Raw genomic sequence first — 19,783 nt, 5'->3', positions numbered from 1 at the left:
AGGGATCACTTCTGAGGTTTATCTTACAAGGGTACAAGTGAATCTTTCTAAGAGCAGAATGTGAATGTTTTAAAATAATAACTAAGAAAATGACATGAAGGCTATGTTAACTAGTTTGATTGAAGTGTTTCGGACTGTGTGTGAAAACCCCACACTGTACCCCAGAAGTGCATTAATGTACATAGTTACCATTCAATAAAAAAAATTAAAATTAAAAAAAAAGTTTGCTAATCAGTTTTGTTAGTGTTTGTGTATTTAACATATGGCCCAAGACGATTCTTATTTTTCCAATGTGAGGCAGAGAAAAAAAGGTTGGACACCCCTGCACATTCTCACTTGCACTACCCGCCTTGAGATAAATACAGAGGCAATGTGTATTTGTAAGTTTTAAGGACTGGGTGCTGCTCCTCCGGGCCACTGAAGTCTGAACATGCAGCTTGCTACCTTGATTGAAGCCACTGACATGACCTGACCCAGGCTGAACTTGCTTTAGAAAACGCAGCAGTTTGAAGTCCAGGCTGTTATGACTGAAAGAAGCAGGAGCCGCTGGTCACAATGCAAAGGACAGTCAGTCACCCATTTACAGAGGGACAAATGGGACACAGTAGGGACCTTCCCACTCCTTGCCTTCATCTGGCACACACTTCTTACTTAACTTTAAAGCTTTTATTCAATATAATTATAAATCTCTGAACTATTTCACCCAACTCCTGTACAATTTCATCATTTTTCTCCTATAGTGCTAAAATAGTCACATATCACATGGTTTCCACTGGAAATTTATTTCTACTTTGTCCTCTTTATTCAGCAAACAAATGTCTTCAAAAGTAAATTGGACCACTTTTCTTGAAAATATCCAATGATGGTTTGAAATTTACATGCACATTGGAATAGAATAAAATCCCAAATTTGTACCACTCCTCAGATTCCAGCTGTCTCTGCCCCAGGTCTCAGCGGCCGGTGGTTCCTGGTGGTCTCACCGTGTTGGGCTTCGCTAAGCTCACTCCTGAGCTCTTCCTACACTGGGCACTCTGGCGGCCTCTAATGTTGGTGCAAATTTTCACTAAGAAATTCTCCAGTGAGACGGTTCCATGGGCAAGTTATTTTTATCATTAAACTCTTAATATTTACATTATGTTATCAGGCCGTCCTTAACCATTTTATCTGTTTATAATAGTCTATCCACTCTCTGCCTTCTTCCTTTCACTCAGTTTCCTTGTTATTTTCAACTTATCGTGTGTTACTGTCTTAAATTATCCCATTCATTTGGGCACGTCTATCCTTCCCTGCAGACGACACTGTAAGCATCTGAAGACTGGAGCATCTCTGTTTTATTTGCAGCTGTGTCCTTAGTGCCAATAATCGTGCCTGACATACAGGTGCTCAGTAATGTTTTCCCAACTGTGTGGCTCTACAATTCAGGAACCAGGATTCCTACTCTCCGTTTCACCGACTTAGTGACATTTTAATTCTCTTGCTTGCCTCCCTTCTCCTCGCCACCCCTTGTTTTTATTTGCATCATTTCCCTTTCCTAATGATGCCTTCTATACCTTGGTTTTAGATGATTACCGTGTTGACAAAGAGTAATCAATTCTTTTTATTTTCAATGAATGCAGTGCTGACTTGTTTTCAAAGGAGTTTCTATCCACAAAATAGAAACTGGGACCGTGCTCAGATTTCAGGAGCCTTGTGTTTACTGTGTTCATAACCTCATGACATTTTCCATCTTGAAGTGATTTAAGAGACCGTCTAGTACAAACTTTTATTTTACAGATGAGAAAACTGAGCGTCATGTGGGTTAAATGATTTACCAAAGGTCAAACCGTGAGTGAGTGGCAGCTGAGGCTGAAACGAACGTCCTCGAGGCCCGGCTGCGCCAGACTCTATCAGAGCTTCATGATGTCTCTGCTGGGAAACCAGGGTCAGGGACTGAGGGGAGCCCTGCTAATGTCTTCAGTGCAGCTGGATGACAAGTTAGGAGAGGCAGGAGACAGAGGCACCAGCGTTTCTAGACCATGACACAGATCACAGGGAAATAGAGAATCGTATGAATACTTGCATGGTGTAAAAAAATTTTTCACCAAGGCATTCATTTAAATATTTACAGAACATTTAGGGATCAGAACCCAAGAGATATGGCTTTGAAGACCAAAGGAAATAGTAAGAGCAAATCAAAGTCCTCTCAGAAATTGGGAAAATGGCCTTCAGACTTTTGATATAAGTCACCATACCAGGTTGGCAGCTGGAAATTAGTACCTTCAGTTAAGGCTACCTGAAATCCTAAGCTGAGGATTTTCAAGAAACCTGATTTGAACAGCACAGACAGAAGTGGGCTGTAAAGCACACCTCTGTCATACGTGCCTGGCACTAGATTTATTTAACACTTCTTCAAAATTCCTTCTGGAATCCAGCTTAAGTCACAGTGCCTGGAACCCAGAAAGCATTAAATAGTTTGTTCAATATCGATATGAGTGTATGGTCCTTAGGTTTTATCAGTAGTTGATATTTAATAATATTATTTTTAGTTTTTTGTCTTCTGTGGTATATCAGAGGGCTTAAAATTCTAGAGAAGAGAGTGATGTTTAGTGCTAACTACACACCCCAAATTGCAAAATTATTCCCAGTAACCACCTATCAAAATCTAGGGAATTGATCTGCAGATTCAGGTATAGTACACTACCCCAAAATCATAAATTGAGTTCTGCATTTTTTTCCTTATGATCATTTAGCACCAGAATTTTAACATCTTGGAAGATTCAAAACAGTTTTGTAGTATTTACCTCAAATTTGTTTCCTAAAACCTCCAGCAGCATGAATTTCATTCCATTGATCCTGTGAAGTTTATTTTCCTCTGTGGAACTAAAATGTACAAGTATATTATACAAAAAGAAGCATTCCATGCACCTAAAACTTGTTCTTCCATTCACATGTCGTGACTGAGTCCACCTTCGTCTTCTGGTTAAACTCAGAATTTATTATATATCCCTTGGTGCAAACCATTGAGTCCCTAAAGAAACTGCCTTACCTCAGCTGCTTTTCCTGACCCTATTGTTCTCTTTTGGAATTGTCCTCTCTGATTTTTTGATGTGTAGTATAGTCTATGGCATTTATAAAGAAGAGAGATAACTTCAATGCATTTTATAATTTAAAGGTTTACTCATATTGTTCTTCAGATGATAGATTTTTGAACCATTCTTTAAAATCGATTTTCCCATCATACCAAAAAAAAAGAAATATGGTCGTATCTTGGTACTTGAGGGAAGGGATTAATTTCAAGACCCCGCAGATACTACAATCCAAAGATGTTCAAGTCCCTTTCTTAAAATAATATGGTAATTGAATATAACTTACCCATACACTCCGATATACTTTAAATCATCTCTACATTAGTTATAATACATATTGCTGTGTAAAGATGTGATGTAGTTATACTGTATTTTTTGTTTTTATTTTTATTGTATTTTTATGTATTTAAATATATATTTTTGATGTACAGGTGTCTGAATCTGGAGAAGTGACTATATTTATGATACATAAAAGAGAAACTACATTTTCAAATTTGATATTTTAATTAGAAAACTATAATGCACTAACAAATAATCATAGACTACTAATTGAAAGGATCTTAATGGGAATTACGAGTGGGCGGCACCTGTGGCTCAAAAGAGTAGGACGCTGGCTCCCTATGCCAGAGGTAGCGGGTTCAAACCCAACCCCAGCCAAAAATTGCAAAAAAAAAAAAAAGAAAAAAAGAAAAAAGGAATTAAGAATGAGAATTTTACGGTGGATGAAAAGTGTCCAATGGGATGAATGGACTAAATTTGTTAACAGCCACTCTTTCAAAAGCCCCTGGCAAACAGCAGTTACTCAGCTGAGTCTGGAATTGTGCCCCTCAGTAATTTTAGTCTGTGACAGCTATGCAGTTGGTCAGTGCCACGCTTACCAATTACCCATCAAATAAGTGTTGACCTCGACAATAAAACATGAGAACAGAATATTTAGGGAGAAAACAAAATTGTTCTCTTCAACTATCATTTGTTCTATTATTTTTGTTTCTTTCATTCTTTGCATTGTTTTATAATTCAAAAAGCAAAAAAAAGAAACAGAATAAAATGTATACATTTAAATTTATCTTAAAATTTAAATTTTAAGCTATGTTTTAAAAACCTAACTTTAGGTTTTGAAATCACAGTTATTTTTCTAATCTGTTTGAACTGGTAAGGTTCCATATCGTCAAGAAGATTAAATGACATTTACTTAGTTTCACTACCCTTTCCTAAAGTGAATAAATTGACATTTAAAAAGTCGCTGCTTGCTGGTGGTTAGGATTGACGGATGGGAATGTGCAGTCATGTAGGAACAGCCGAACGGAAAGGAAGGAGAAGAGGGGAAGGGAGAAGAGAGAAGGAGGGAGGAGGCGAGACTCAGGGCGAGGGGGAGACGAGGAAAGTCCTGTGAAGGGCCGAGGGTGTGACATTCTTTTTTTTTTTTTTAAGTGGAAATATTTCTGATAAAACAAACTCCTCACTCTCTGTTCTTTTACCGTCCTAGATTCTGGCAGTGTTAGTGTATTGGTTTCTTACAGATTGTGAGGGAATCAGTTTGTGTGGACCCCTCATTGCCTTGCTTAAAATGATAAAGATAAACGACGCAGGCACTGATAGACTGTATCTATAGTTTTGATCACCAAACGGGACAAAAGAGGTTTTTCAATTATACGGTAGTACCAAAGATGAGCTAGAATCCTTTTGGAAAAGTAGGTAAGAAAAATCTGTTCTAGCCGAGGGTATCTGTGGGTGGGGTGGATGGTGACAGCTGAATGCTTTGCTGCCCGCCCCACTGGCACGTCCGAGAAAAATGAGGATGGCAGAAGTTAGCTTTTTCTGTATTTGAGCTCAGTTGAGGAAATAATATAATTCTGTTTTACAGGGCTGGACGTAGAGCTATATACACTTGTTTACTGTTTCGTTAACCTAAATATAGAGAACATTAAAATAATTTTCAAAAAAAAATAATTTTCAAAAGCCATATTAGAAGTTTGCCTAATGGAGGGGACTGTAGGAGAAAAAGGAAGTACAGAGTTCTATGCAGAATTTCGTGCAAATAACTACCAAATAATACCACGAAAAAAACATGAACCGTATCGGAAGATACATGTTCAATAATTTAGTTCTGAAATCTATAAGGAGTTATACATTTATGTACACAGAAAATTATTTTGCATGAGGTTCTTATAGCTGTGAATATAAAATTTAGATGATACAGATTCTGCATAAGTCGATATCACCTGTGTCGGGGGAATAGATTACAATGTGGCATGGTACGAAGGTAAGAGCTCTGGACCGACATTTAGAACTATACAGTATAATAAATACTAATATTAGCTACCAAATAATTTTGAATGTTTGTAATGTTACTTATGCTCGACGAAATGAAGTCAGCATGCCTCATAGTTCTGAACTCGCCTTCAGAAAATGATGGTAAAATATGCACAACATCCCTCCTCAAGGGATCTTATGGATTTTCCAAAATTAAAGCTAAGTGTGTCAAAAATGAGTTCTCTGAAACCCTTAATTTTGTGTAGTGCTGTTATCTTTTGCCTCTTGAATTTGCACAAAATCTTTTTTTTTTTTCAATTTCCTGAAGGAGGAGAGGGTGTATATATTAAAGCAGCTAAATGGACCAAGAAAGAAATCCAGATGTTTAACTGTGAGATCTAAATTTGAAACAGTCTTTTGAAAATATGCTAACATGCTTTCAAAATATCCTGAAGATCAAAACAAATTGCTGTTGAAATGACCTTGACCACGAGCAGTGTTAACAGTCTGGAAGTATGTGGAGAGCATTGGTCCTTCTTTCATTTAATCTTTTCAACTTTACCATTGATGCATACATATAAATTTCTGGAATATTATTTTTACCCCCCAAAACTCAATGTGATTCCACACTAAAGCCTTTAAGAAGTTCATTTAAAACGTATACATTAAACGTACATTGTAATATTACACCTTATTAGCCTGCTCGGCACTGCTCCTCTGTGTTACAGACACTTTCATGTAGACATACACAGGATATATGTATTTATGTGTACGTATAAATGTGGAGGATAGAATTGGGGTTTTCACAGCCTGGGAAGGGTAGAGGTGATGGGGAAGGCAGCTAATGAATATAAGAGTACAGCCAGCTGCAGGAATACATCTGACTTAGTAGTCTGCAGCATCGTAGGGGGACTATAGTTAAAAATAATTTATTGTTTATTTTCAAATGGCTAGAGGAGGGGACTTTGAAGTTCCATCACCAAGAAATAATTAGTGTTTGGGGCACCCTTCCTTTCTTTCTTGGAGACGCCATGCCATTCTCTTTCTCCTCGGCTCTCCTCCTACCTTCCCTTCTCTCACTCCCTGGTCTCTGCTCTCTCTTTCTCATCTCTCTCCCCCACTATCTTTCCTTTCTCTAACATGAAAACTTACATTTTTATGTTCTACTCTTGGCCTAGAAGAATTCTTTTCTTGTCCCGTAGGTAGCAACTGCTGAGCAACTGAGCATTTTGCAAACCTGTCATTTGGGGACTTCTATTTAAAACTGTTAAAATAGGGTGGCGGCGCCTGTGGCTCAGTGGCTAGAGCACCTGCCCCATACTGAGGGTGGCAGGTTCAAACCCAGCCCAGCCAAACTACAACAAAAAAATAGCTGGGCGTTGTGGTGGGAGCCTGTAGTCCCAGCTACTCGGGAGGCTGAGGCAAGAGAATTGCCTAAGCCCAGGAGTTGGAGGTTGCTGTGAGCTTTGTGGCCACAGCATTCTACCACGGGTGGCATAGTGAGACTCTGTCTCTACAAAAAAAAGAAAAAAAAAAAAATTAAAATAAAAAAGAAAGAATTAATATTTGAAGTGAAAAATGTGCTGATGACCCTGATTTGATCCTTAGTATTGAATAGATGAATCTAAATATCACTCTGCATAAATATGTATGATCATAATGGGCAACAAAAAATGAAGATAAAAATGCAATGCAACAATAAAACAACACCAATAAAGTACCGTGTAGCAGCTATTTGCATAGTCTTTACTTTAGGTACTAGAAGCAATCTAGAGGTGATTGGAAGCATTCTGAGGCGGAAACACTCCGCTATTGTGCTTCAGGGTTGAGCATCCCTGGATGTAGGTATGGGGGAAGGGTCCAGGATCCAATCCGCTGAGGATACTGCGGGATGATTGTACTAGGTCATTGGCAGCAGAATCTTGTCAGTTTGCAGCAGTTCTCACCCTGGGGGCTGGAGACCCACAGGCACTGTATTAAAGGGCCGCTGCATTAGGGAGATTTAGAGAATATAAAAAGGAGAACCACTGGTTTAGAGAACTTAAAAAATTCTCAAACCACAGATACTCAGTCAAAAATACTATGGGAAAATTCAGTGTGCTCATTCTCTGCTTTTGAGGAGAACTGAGACCTGACCGATAAGGATTCGAGGATTTATTATTTACCTGTGCTAAATTTTTACGTGAACCATTGAAAACCTACAACCCTATGAGGGAAGAGCTATGTTATCCCCCATTCTTCCTTGAGGAAACTAATCCAAGCAAGTGTGGCTTAACGTCATTGGTGCTCCCAAAGGCTAGAGACCGAGTACAGAGGAGGCAGCCTGCCTGCAGAATCCTGGCTTGGTCATGACTCCCTCCCAGAAATACCGGCATGGCAGGGGGGGACAGGAAAAAGCGTTCCAGAAGTTATGAACAAAAGGAATCCAGTGTTTCATATAAAGAAGTAAAAGAGCTATAGAGCATAAATTCCTCAGAAATTGGATCATAGAAGTGAAATCACAGAACATAAAAGTTAACCGCATGATTGTATTTTCTGATATTTTATAATTTAGTAATAGTGTCTTATAAAATATAAATTGGATATATGTACGTACCTGTTTCTGTCGAGTTTTCTTCAGGTATGTTAAAGAGATCCAGCAGAGGGAGCTTTTAGCCGTAAGTTTACATTCCAGTACTAAAACAATTAAATAATGCACGATGATAAATTAATCCTAAATATGATAGGACACATGAAACTGTAAAGAATCCAAAAAATGAGGTAAGAATTTTATCTTTCAAATTACTTTAGAAATCAATTACAAAGCATTGATTATTTATTTTGTTTGAAGATAAAATTGTACGTATTGTCTGTGTTCGACATGTTTTGAAGTATATATCCATTGTGGAATGACTCATGCTAGCTAATTAACACATGCGTTACCTCATAGAATTATCATTTCTGTGATGAGAGTACTTTATGTGCTCTCACTTATTGTTGTCCAAGAATACAGTATATTATTAACTATAGTCACCGTGTATAGAGTTCTTGCATTTATTCATCCTGTTTAAGTAAAATTCTGTGTCCTTTGACCAACATCTCCACATTTCCCCAATCCTCCCAGCCTCTGGGAATTAACATTCCACTCTACTTCTGTGAGCTCCACTTTCTTAGATTCCATATATGACTAAGCTCATGTGTTTTTTTGTCTTTCTGTGCCTGAAAGACAAAAGCTAAAACTGACATGTTTTAGCTCATGTGTTTTTTTGTCTTTCTGTGCATATTTCGCTTAACCCAGTATCCTACAGATTCATCTATTTTGTTGCAAATGACAGGATTTCATTATTTTACGGCTGATTAGTATTCTTTTGTATATATTTATACTATGCTGTCTTCATTCATCTGTTGGTGGACACAGATTTAAGTGCTGCATTGAACAAGAGAATTCAACATACTAATTTCATTTCTTGTAGTATATGGTGGTTCCATTTTTAATTTTTTGAGGAACCCCATACCATCTTCCACAATGGCTATCCCAATTTACACTCTCACCAGAAGTGTCTGAACAGCCATGACGCTGTTGCCAGTATCCTCAGGCAGCCAACCCTCGATATCCTCATGGGATTAGTTTGCCGACCCTTGCTATCTTTTCTCTTTTTATAATAGCAATTCTACAGCTATAAGATCAGACCTCATTGTTTCAATTTTTGTTTCTCCACTGATTAGTGATTTTGAGGATTTTTATACACCTCTTGGCCATTTGTGTATCTTCTCTTGAGAATGTCTATTCAAGTCACTTGCTCATTTTCCAAGTTATTTGGACTTCTATTTTTTAACTACTGAGTTGTTTGAGTCCCTTATATATTGTGGATAGTAAACACACATGCATTAGATGTACAATTTGCAAATATTTTCTCCCACCATGTTCTTTGTCTCTTCACTCAGCTGATTGTTCCCTTAGCTCTGCAAGGACTTTTTAGTTGAATGTAATCCCATTTGTCAGTTTTTAGCTTTTGGTATGTGTGTTTTGGGGGGTCATATCCAATAAGTCATTGCCCAAAACAACATCTCGGAGGTTTTCCCCTATGTTTTCCTCTAGTAGTTTCATAGTTTTGGGTTTTATAAATCTTTAATCCATTTTGAGTTGATTTTTGTATATCCTATGAAAAAAATCCAATTAAATTCTTCTGTATGTAGATATCCAGTTTTTGTAAAATCATTTAGTGAAGGAAGTGTCCTTATCCTGTCTCCCTTGTGTATTCTTGGCAACTTTGTCAAAATCAATGGACTGCAATTGTGGATTCAGTTCTGAGCTCTCTACACTGTTACTAGGTTTTATATGTTAATTTATGTTAATATCATGCTATTTTAATTACCATAGCTTTGCAGTCAGAGTGAGTGTCCTTGTCTCATTCCAGATTTCAGAAGAAAGCCTTTAAATTTTTCACTGTTCAATATAATGTTACCTAAAAACACGTCATATACAGTCTTACTGTTTTAAGTTACCTTCTTTCTATAACTAATGTATTAAGAGTTTTTTATGGTCTTTTTTTCATTTTGGATTAATTAGAGAGTTTTTACCATAAAAGGATGTCGAATTTTCTCAAATCCCTTTTCTTCATCTATTGAAATGATTATATGTTTTTTGTCTGTCATTCTGTTAAAGTGATATAACATATTTATTGATTTATGTATGGTATTTTAGTTTTTTTTTTATTATTTGTTTTGTTGAGACCAAGTCTCACTCTTTCACTCCGGGTAGAATTCAGTGATGTCATTATAGCTCCCTGCAACCACAAACTCCTGGGCTCAAGTGATCCTCCTGCCTCAGGCTCTTGAAAGCTTAGACAACAGGCATACACCACTGGTTTTAGTAGAGACAGGGTCTGGCTCTTACTCAAGCCGGTCTTGAACATCTGAGTTCAAGTAATCCTCCTACCTTGGACTCCTGAGGCCTGAAATTATAGGCGTGAGTCACCACACCTGCCCAGACTGATGTATGGTGTACCATTTCTTGCATATGGGGCCGGCACCCTACCTTTTTGAGCCACAGGCGCTGCCCTCTTGCATTTCTTAAATGAATCCCATTTGGCCATAGTGAATGATATTTTTAATGTGCTTTTACATTCAATTTGTTAGTATTTTGTTGAGGATTTTTACATTTATGTTCATCAGAGATAATTTTAATTTTTTGTAGTATCTTTATCTGGTTTTGATATCAGCACGATGCTGTCTTTATAAATTGAATGTGGGAATTATTCCTTCCTCTTCAATATTTGGAAGGATTTGAAAAAAATAATTTAGTATTTTTTAATGTTTGATAGAGTTCAGCAGTGAAGCTGTAAGTTTTGGTTTTTTTTTTTTTTCATGGCAGATTTTTATTACTGATTCAATATTTTTACTTATTATTGGTCTATTAATTTTATCTCTATTTTATAATTTACTTTTTGTAGGTTGTATGCATCAAGGGCTTTATCCATTTCTTCTAGGTTTTCTTATTTATTGGTGTATGATGAATAATAATAATGTATGGTCATTTATATATTTTTTCTGTATCAGTTATAATGTTTCCTTTTTTCATTTATGCTTTTATTGTGGTCTAGCTTAAGCTTTGTTGATTTTGTTTTATCTTTTTTTTCCTAAGTATGGGATGGTTCACTAATTTGTGTGTCATCCTTGCCAGGGGCCATGCTAACCTAAGCATCATTCCAATTTTAGTATATGTGCTGCTGAAGAGAGTATTGTTTTATCTTTTCAAGAAACCAACTGTTATATTTATTAAATTTTCCTTCCTTCCTTCCTTCCTTCCTTCCTTCCTTCCTTCCTTCCTTCCTTCAGTTTTGGCTGGGCTCAAGCTTGAACATACCAACCCCAGTATATGGGGGCTGGCGCCCTACTCCTTGAGCCACAGGTGCTGCCCTATTGATCTTTTCTATTGTTTGTCTAATTTCCATTTCATTGACTACTACTCTCATCTTTATTATTTCCTCTCTTCTATTAACATTGTGCGTAGTTATTTCTTGTTTTTATAGATTCTTGAACTGCAATATTATGCTTTTTGATATCCCTCTTCCTTTATTTTTTTTAATTTTGCTTTCAATTGGCTTTCAATCTTAGTTTGAAATTTTTTTTTAAATTTTATTTTGCTTTCTTTCTTTTTTATGGAGACAGAGGTCATGTTGTGGCCCTCAGTAGAGTACTATGCATTCATTGCTCACAGCAACCTCCAACAACCCTTGGGTTTAAGTGATTCTCTAGTCTCAGCCTCCCAAGTAGCTGGGACTATAGGCACCTGCCAGAACACCTAGCTATTTTTTGGTAGAGATGGGGTCTCACTCTGACTCATGCTGGTCTTGAACCTCTGAGCTCAGGGCAATCCACCTACTTCGGCCTCCCAGGGTGCTAGGATTACAAGCATGAGCCACCATGCCCAGCCCCTTCTTCCTTTATGATGATACACTGTTATTGCTCTAAGATTGCCCTCTTAGAAGTGCTTTTGCTGTATCCCATAGGTTGGATATTTTGTGTTCCCATTTTCATTTGTCTCAAGAAAACTTTTAGCTTCTCTTTTAATTTTTTCTTTGAGTCATTGATTGTTAAGGAGTATGTTGTTTAATTTTCATGTATTTGTAAATTTGCTGAAGTTTCTCCTATTATTGAGCTCCATTTTTATACTATTTTGGTTATAAAAGATATTTGAAATAATTTCAATCTTCTTAAATTTGCTAAGATTTGTGGCCTAATAGGATCTATCCTGGAGAATGGCATGTATTGGAAAACATGTGTATTCTTCAGCTGATGTATGGAATATTCTGTATATGTTGGTTAGGTACATTTGATCTAACATACTTTAAGTTTAATGTTTCCTTTTTGAATTTCTGTTGGGAGGTTCTGTTCATTGCTGTAAATGGGGTGGTAAATCCCCCACTATCATTGTATTGTAGACTATCTCCTCTATTAGATCTATTAATATTTTCTTTATATACATGTATTTAGGTGCTCCAATGTGGGATGCATAAATATTTGCAATTGTTATAAGCTTTTGCTAATTAACATCTTTAACATTATGTAATGACCATTATAATTTTTGACTTAGAGGTCATTTATCTGAAATAAATATGGCTCCTCCCGGTTAATTTTTATTTCTATTTGAATGGAAAATCTTTTTACATCCCTTCACTTTTAGTCCATATAAGTTCTTATCCATATAAGTCTCCTGTAGTCATCATAATATTGGGTTTTGGGTTTTGTCTGACTCTATGTCTTTGATGAAAAAGTTTAATTGACTTGCATTCAAGGTAATTGGCAATAGTTATGGACTTATTATGCCATTTTATTAGTTATTTCTTAGTTATTTTACAGATCTTTTTATTTCTTTCTCCCTTTCTTTCTGTGTGGTTTAGTCAATTTCTTTGGATATATATTTTGATTTCTTGCTTTTTATTTTTGAAAACCTACTATTAACTGTTGCCTTGTCATTACCATGAGGCTTCAAAAAAGTTCTTGTAGTTATAACAGCTTATTTTAAGTGAATGGCAACTTAACTTTGATAAAACATACAGAAAAATTCTACACTTTTATCCACCCATCATTTTAACATTACAATGTACATTTTTATATTGTCTATATCTTAGAAATTATTAGTTATTATCATGAATACTTTCACTTTTAATCTTCACACTAGAGATATAAGTGACTTACACACAACCCTTATAGTATTAGAGTTTCTGAATTTACTTTGATCAATGAGCTTTATTCTTTCAGATGTTTTCATGGTACTCATTAGCATCTCCCAGTAGCATTTCTTATAAGATAAATCTGATGGTGATCAGCTTGTGTTTGCCTGGGAGATTCTTTTTTCCTCATTCATCTCTTGAGGGGAAATTTGTTTGACTTAATATTCTGGTTGGCAGTTTTTTCCTTTACCATTTTGAATGTATGATCCCACTTTCTTCTGGTCTGTAAGGTTTCTGCTAAGATCTGTTGCTGGGTAGATTGGAACTCCCTCACGTGTCATTTACTGCTTTTCCCTTGCTGTGTTTAGGATCTTTTTTGGGTGTGTGTTGTTTTGATCTTTATAGTTTGTTTATAATATGCCATAATAAATTGTTTTATTTGAATTGAATATAATTAGAGATCTTCAATATTACTGTACCTGAATACTTATATCTTTCTCTAAGTTTGAAAGATTTTCTGCTACTAGTACAATGTATTAAATACACTTTTACCCCTTAACTTTTCAATTCTCCTTCTTTAAAGCCTATGTTTTAGAAGAATTTCTCTCTTGTCTCATAAATTCTTTAAACTTTCTTTGTGTTTTTCATTCTTTTTTTCTTTTTGTCTCTTCTGATTAAATATTTTTGAAAAACCCCACAGCAGCTTCACAGGTCTGTTGTTGATGCTCTCTAGTGTATTGTTTGTTTCTGCCATTATATTTTCTACCTCTAGCATTTCTATTGATTTTATTTATTTATTTCAAAATGTTTTAAAATTGGTTGTTTTGGTCATGTTCTCTTTTTCTTATTTTTATGATTTGATTTCTTTTATTTTCTTGACATTATCAAAACTTTTTGAAATGTTATTTTAGGTGCTTTTTCAGGCATATTGTGCATTTCCATCTCTTTATTATCTGTCATGTACCTTAATTTGGTGATGCAACCTTTTCCTACTTGTTCTTGATTCTTGTGCTTTTGTATCAGAGTCTGTATATGAAAACTGTAGGCACTTATGCCAGTCTTTATAAATTACCTTTATCTGGAAAATTGCTATAGCTTATATCATATTAGTGCACACCTAAATTCTCAGACAATTGTGGACAGTGCAGCATTGTTAGAAGCCCAGAGAAATTATAGCTGTTATGGCACTGCCAAAGGCCTGGGACCTGCGATGGTAAATGAGGTTATAGGATCTATCAGAAGCCCACAGCCACAGAGGCTTGCTTGCTCCTGCAATTGGAACAGAGTATGGTTGTTGATATTGGTTCCGTGGTTATGTGGACCAGAGATCAAGTTCATCACACAGACCTAAAGTCTGGGCTATGTGGTCCCACCTGGCACTAATGTGGGTATCTGGGCTCAGTCTGAGGGTACATGCCTGGAACGTGGGACTCGGGGGTTCTGCCTGGTGCTAGGTTTTACTGTGGAGGTACCAGTGTTGGTGTTGAGAAAGGTCCTATGCTCACTCTACCCACGTTCCCCCAAGTGGAATGGTATCATTCTCCATGCTCTGTTTTGTCGAGTTAAGAGAGGGGTGATGCAGACAATGTAAAACTATACTTCCTCCCTTCCAATATGCCTTTCCTTATTATTATGCTAGAACCAAGCACTATACTATAATCTCTCAACTGCCAAGAAGATTTTAGCCCTTGTGAAGGTATTTCTTGGCATATATAGCTGTTCTACTTAATGTTTCTGTGGGTGGATGATTGCTGGATAGTACTATTTCACTATCTTGTTCCGACAAGGCATTTATGGCTGCTTACTATGAGTCTATTGCTGTGCTGAAAATTATGAGCTATAGGAGAATTGCAAAGACAGATACCTAAAAACAAAGGTTTATATTTCACTTGAGAAAAATTTTAACATGTTAGAAAACACATTTCATAGATAATAGTATATTATCAATAAATGTGACAGAGAAGATAAGCAAGCAAGTGTTAGACATGCCAAAGCATAAAGAATATTAGCTACTCTTGAAAGGACCAAGTATAGAAATCCATGGTGAAGAATCCAAAGTCAATTTACTCTGGTGAAAATATTATGAGCAATATCCCTGATGTAAGACTGAGCATGGGGAAAGAAATCATGTTCCATAACCAAAGTGCAAGATTAATCTGAGAGACACAGGAAGCAAAGATGATGTTATGTAAGGTCATTAGTACTGGCACAGAGATGAGAGTGATTCAGAAAGTGGAAAGAGACAAGAGATGCTTGAAGAATGTAGAGGGTACAAAGGGTTGGGTGAAAGTTAGAAAATAAAAGGAGATTGGAGGGGGAAAATATCCTAACAAGAGGCAATAGCAATTAATCCAGGCGTGAAGTGATTAACTTTGTGAGATGTTTTGGACCAGTTTTTAAACCATGTAATAAACTATCCTTACTGAACTATTATGGGGTATGGTGATAATAATTACAATAATAATTATGTGCTTTCATTCTCCTGCTTCTCCTTTTATATCGTATTAAAGAATCTAAGATAGTTTTGGCAATGCTCCCAGGTGCCAGTTTGTGGAATTTTTGTCCATCTGCCTTTACTTTCATGGTTTATTGGCTGCTTATTTTGCAGTCTTTTGTTCCTTTTATTTATTTATTTCTTTATACATAAGCTGCAAAAAATATTTATTCCTCTAAAGTAGAGCCACATACAGGGGGGTAGCTATCCAGTACAATATCCCATTACAGACGTATAAAATCTTCTTTACAAACACTTTTCTACAACCACCCCTAACAACTGACTCTCAGCTCATTCACCTTTAACCTTCATGACTCCTAGAGAAATGGACATGATTAGTCCTATCATAGGGTTCCTGTAGATAACTTATGGAAATGGTCAGGGTGGAAAGATCATGGGGGATTGTCAATTCCATTCTAAATTTTAGTAATGGATGACTGTAAAGTTCTAGGCAGAAGGTGATACTTTAAATCAAGTCTTTAGAAAGATTAGTGTGGTGTTGCCATTAGGACAGACTCAAGAGTGGAAGATTAGTGGTAAAGTGAGAAATCAGAAGGCTGTATAGTAGTATAGGTGTCAACTGATTCCAGTGGAAATGAGGAAGAGTGGAGAAGATATTGAGAGAAGAGAGAAAAAGCAGCTATTTACCAGATGTAAAGAGTTGAGCAAAAGATGTCAAAGATGACTGATTAGTACTGTAACAAAAATATTCAAGAAGAGAGCTGGTAGTTAGTGGAAAATTATGAGTCTATTTTTAGGCACACTGATTCTTGATACTAGCAGGAGTATAGAGATATACATACTGTGAAGGCATTTGTCCTACTCTCCTGGTGTGAAGTCTAGTTCTTGGAAAGAACACTAACATTATAAAGGTTACCCAAAGGCTTTGGAATGTATGCCTATACTTTTCAAATACTTAAGATACATTTTTTTTTAATGTTACTGCATAGGTGATAGTACAGAGAAAACAGGTGACTATAACAATATATTTTAAAAATCATCTAATAACTAATAAAGTATATCATCATTAGAAGTTAGATGATTTTTTTTCCAGGAAAATATTTGGTTGAATACAATGAAGCTTTTCTTCTTTCAGCTAGCTGCATAGAAACCTGGATAGGTGTATCAAACACTCCTCTTTTGTAATCTGAAATCTGGAATTAAGTTTGGCACATTAATCATAAATATGCTATCAACTCTGACATAGCAAAATTGATTAGTAAAGAATAATGCCTGTGAATTGGAATTAAAATTTCCCCTTTCTTCTTGTGATGGGGAGCACACACCAGCAGCCCAGAGGAGACACAGATTGGTACTTTATGACCAGGAACTTGGCAGTGTGCCGTGTCTGCCTCCTTCCAAATTAAACCATTTGGTGGACCTAACTGGTAGGAGTTGCAGATGCCTTTTTTATAACATTTGATGCTGTGGCCTTATTCATCAGTAATAATTGTAATCCCTATAATTTATTGGTAAATGCATCCTATTACCCCTTGATAATGAAATCACATTATCCAGGACAATTTTTTGTTCAGCTAAAAAGTCATGCATTTTGTGAAGACATTTCAGAAGCTCTGTTGTAGTCCCCTGTTTTCTCTGTACTATCACCTATGCAGTGACATTTAGAAAAAATGTGTCTTAAGTATTTGAAAATTATAAGCATGCATGCCAAAGCCTCTGGGTAAAGTCACACAAATGATATAGAAATAAGATAATACACTAAAAGTGGTGCCCGTGAAATAGATCTGACGATTTTGACACTGACCCCCAGGGAACGGCAGCCAAGAACACCAACGCCTCAGTTGTGGTAGAAGCAGAAGCAACCTGGGGAACATAACTTTCCCATGGACTTGTAGGAGTCATTGTAAATGGTTTTTGCCTGATTTGATAGAAAGTGCACAAAAAGTTTTCTTCTTTAAGTACTTTTCTCATTCAAAATTATTTTTCATTTTAAATACCAGTTTAATGAGAAGCTTGGCAAACGGAATAAATATCAATAATTAAATTTAGATTACTTACGTATGTTAACTGCCATCAATGAAATAAATCTTATTTGCAAGGATGATTTCAAAGACTTCCATTATTATGCTGATTGTTTTTTAATTATTTATTATAAAATTGGAAGAAAGATATGATTCTGGCTCAGCCACTCCTATTTCTTCCATATATTAACAAGCATTTACCAAGTAGTTATTATATATTTGACATTGTGTATTTTGACATTTTATACTGCTAACATTTCAAGGAGCAAGTTCCTTTTCTCAATGATGATGTCCAACTTATAGTGGTGTGGGGATCCAATGAGACAGTAATTTAAGAGCCTTTGGACAATACAATACCTGGCATGAGTAAGGACTGACTCTGGGTGCCTAGCACGGGGCGTGTTTTTAAATAGAGTGAAAATTCTTAAATCTGTTTTAGTCTTTCATACATGCGTTATCATAAGGTACACAATTTAGCAATGGATGAACTGTTCCTTTTCTAAGAATGTGATGGGATGATTCTGTTAATGTTGCTGTGCTCTTCAAATAATTATTCTCAGTTACCTTGACTTGCGATGCCCTAGAAAAAGGAACCTTGAAATTCCAAGGTCACCTAAAAAGCGGCATTGTTAGGTCAAACCTCTAAAGCTTCCAGCACCTCTCTCCGTCTGTTGAATGCAGTTTGTCAAGACCTCTAACGTCAGAACTACCTTCTGTCTCACACAAACCCAATAGAACCATGAGTCTTTTCAATTCACTGGTGGTAAATGTGTTTTGAGAGAAACACAGTTGTGTGCTTGGGAACAACAGAATTGGATTAGATATCAAGTGGCCATTTACGAGTACAGTTTCACACGTGGAAAATTCTTCCTAAGGACACAAAGCCTAAGTTATGCTTTGCTAGTTTGACTTTCTCCACTTTCGGAATTGAGAGCTGAAGGCAATGGGATAAAATATGCCCTTTGTAGTAGCATATTTGCACCATGTAATTTAAAAAGACTGACTTTTAAAAATATACAAGTTATGAATATTCAACTTCATAATCTAATTCTTTTACTATTAGAACAAATTTGGAATTTCGTGGTTGCTTGTTCTGGGGTATCGCAAGTCAAGGTAACTGCAAACTGTTATTTGAAGAGCACCAGCAACATTAACAGAATCATCCCACCACGTTCTCAGAAAGAAAACAGCTAATCCATTGCTAAATTGTATACCTGGTAATACGCGTGTTAAAGATTAAAATGAATTTGAGAATGTCCACCCTATTTAAAGACATTTCCAGTGCGAGGCATCCAAAAGTTAGTCCTTACTTGTGCCAGGTATTGTCCTAGTTGAAAGACTCTCAAATTACTATCTTATTTGATCCTCACAACACTATAACTTTGGTATCTATTTTATAAGAAAGGAAACTACAGCAATGGAGATTTATGAGTGACTTGGTCACAAAGCTCGATGTAAACAAAGGTTGAATTTGTATGAGATTTAAAGCAAGATTCAAGCAAAGGCTGCAAAATATCCACACTCACTGTCGTGCTAAGGTTCCTTTTCACAAAGGAAACCAGAGCTTTTCACCCATCTGTGCATTCTGCCATCCTTAAATAGCAGAGGACGCATGGATCTTGGAAGAGACTTGTTAATCAAACAGATGTGGTTTCAATAATTATGAAATCTCTTCATTAAGCACTGGCAGTAAGTCATTACAGTATCTTCTGTAGCCTTTTAGCTGTGATCAAGTGTAGAGTATCGTCTCATTAGGATAATGGGGTTCAATAAAAGAGTGTTCCATCATTCTCCATGAGGGAGCAGAGTGGAACTTTGTGTTAACTGTAATCATCTAGTCATTCATTTTATCTTTTTTAGATCTTGTTAATTCATTACAGTGCCAGGTTAATTCTTTATGTACTTAGGCTTTGATTTTGACAAAATGCATTCATCATAAAAGTTAACTTTGTAAAATAAATTGAGAACAGTTTAAATTAATGTTGGGAACATAATGGATTTCAGAAATAAAAGTGTTTTGTTTTCATTTGTTAGCCAAAAGCGCTATTAATTAAACCATGATTTATGTAAGTTTAGTTAAATTGTTGAGATCACTTTTGACATACATTATTTTTTCAATGCTTTTTTTTTTGACAAAAATGATCATGAGCAGGTGATCAATACTCGAGTCATACAGATACTGTATCAGTGATGATATAAACTGTGACTAAGTTCACTCCTGATCACGTGATTACCTCTACAGCACTATCTAAAAGTTCTTATACCAAAAACAGATCCATAAAAAATTGAAAAATACAGAAATGAGGTTCCTCCTTTGAGTTTTTTTTTTTTTTT

At 36.1% G+C, this 19,783-nt stretch overlaps 1 protein-coding gene and 1 non-coding gene across 3 annotated transcripts in view; one reads left to right on the top strand and one right to left on the bottom strand.

Annotated features, from left to right (window-relative positions):
- The window catches only part of CNTNAP2 (contactin associated protein like 2), a 1,940,687-nt gene that overhangs the window by 526,969 nt on the left and 1,393,935 nt on the right, over nucleotides 1-19,783 (top strand). The window lies entirely within an intron of this gene.
- On the bottom strand, nucleotides 10,937-11,039 carry LOC111726085. The gene has a single exon (XR_002773968.1). It is a non-coding gene; the product is annotated as a U6 spliceosomal RNA (small nuclear RNA).

This window comes from Otolemur garnettii, unplaced genomic scaffold (assembly GCF_000181295.1).
Source record: "Otolemur garnettii isolate 467f Iridium unplaced genomic scaffold, OtoGar3 scaffold00053, whole genome shotgun sequence".
In the NCBI taxonomy this organism is placed as follows: Eukaryota; Metazoa; Chordata; class Mammalia; order Primates; family Galagidae; genus Otolemur; species Otolemur garnettii.
The sequence above is the reverse complement of the archived record's forward strand: the minus strand, read 5'-3'. Positions and strand labels throughout refer to the sequence as shown.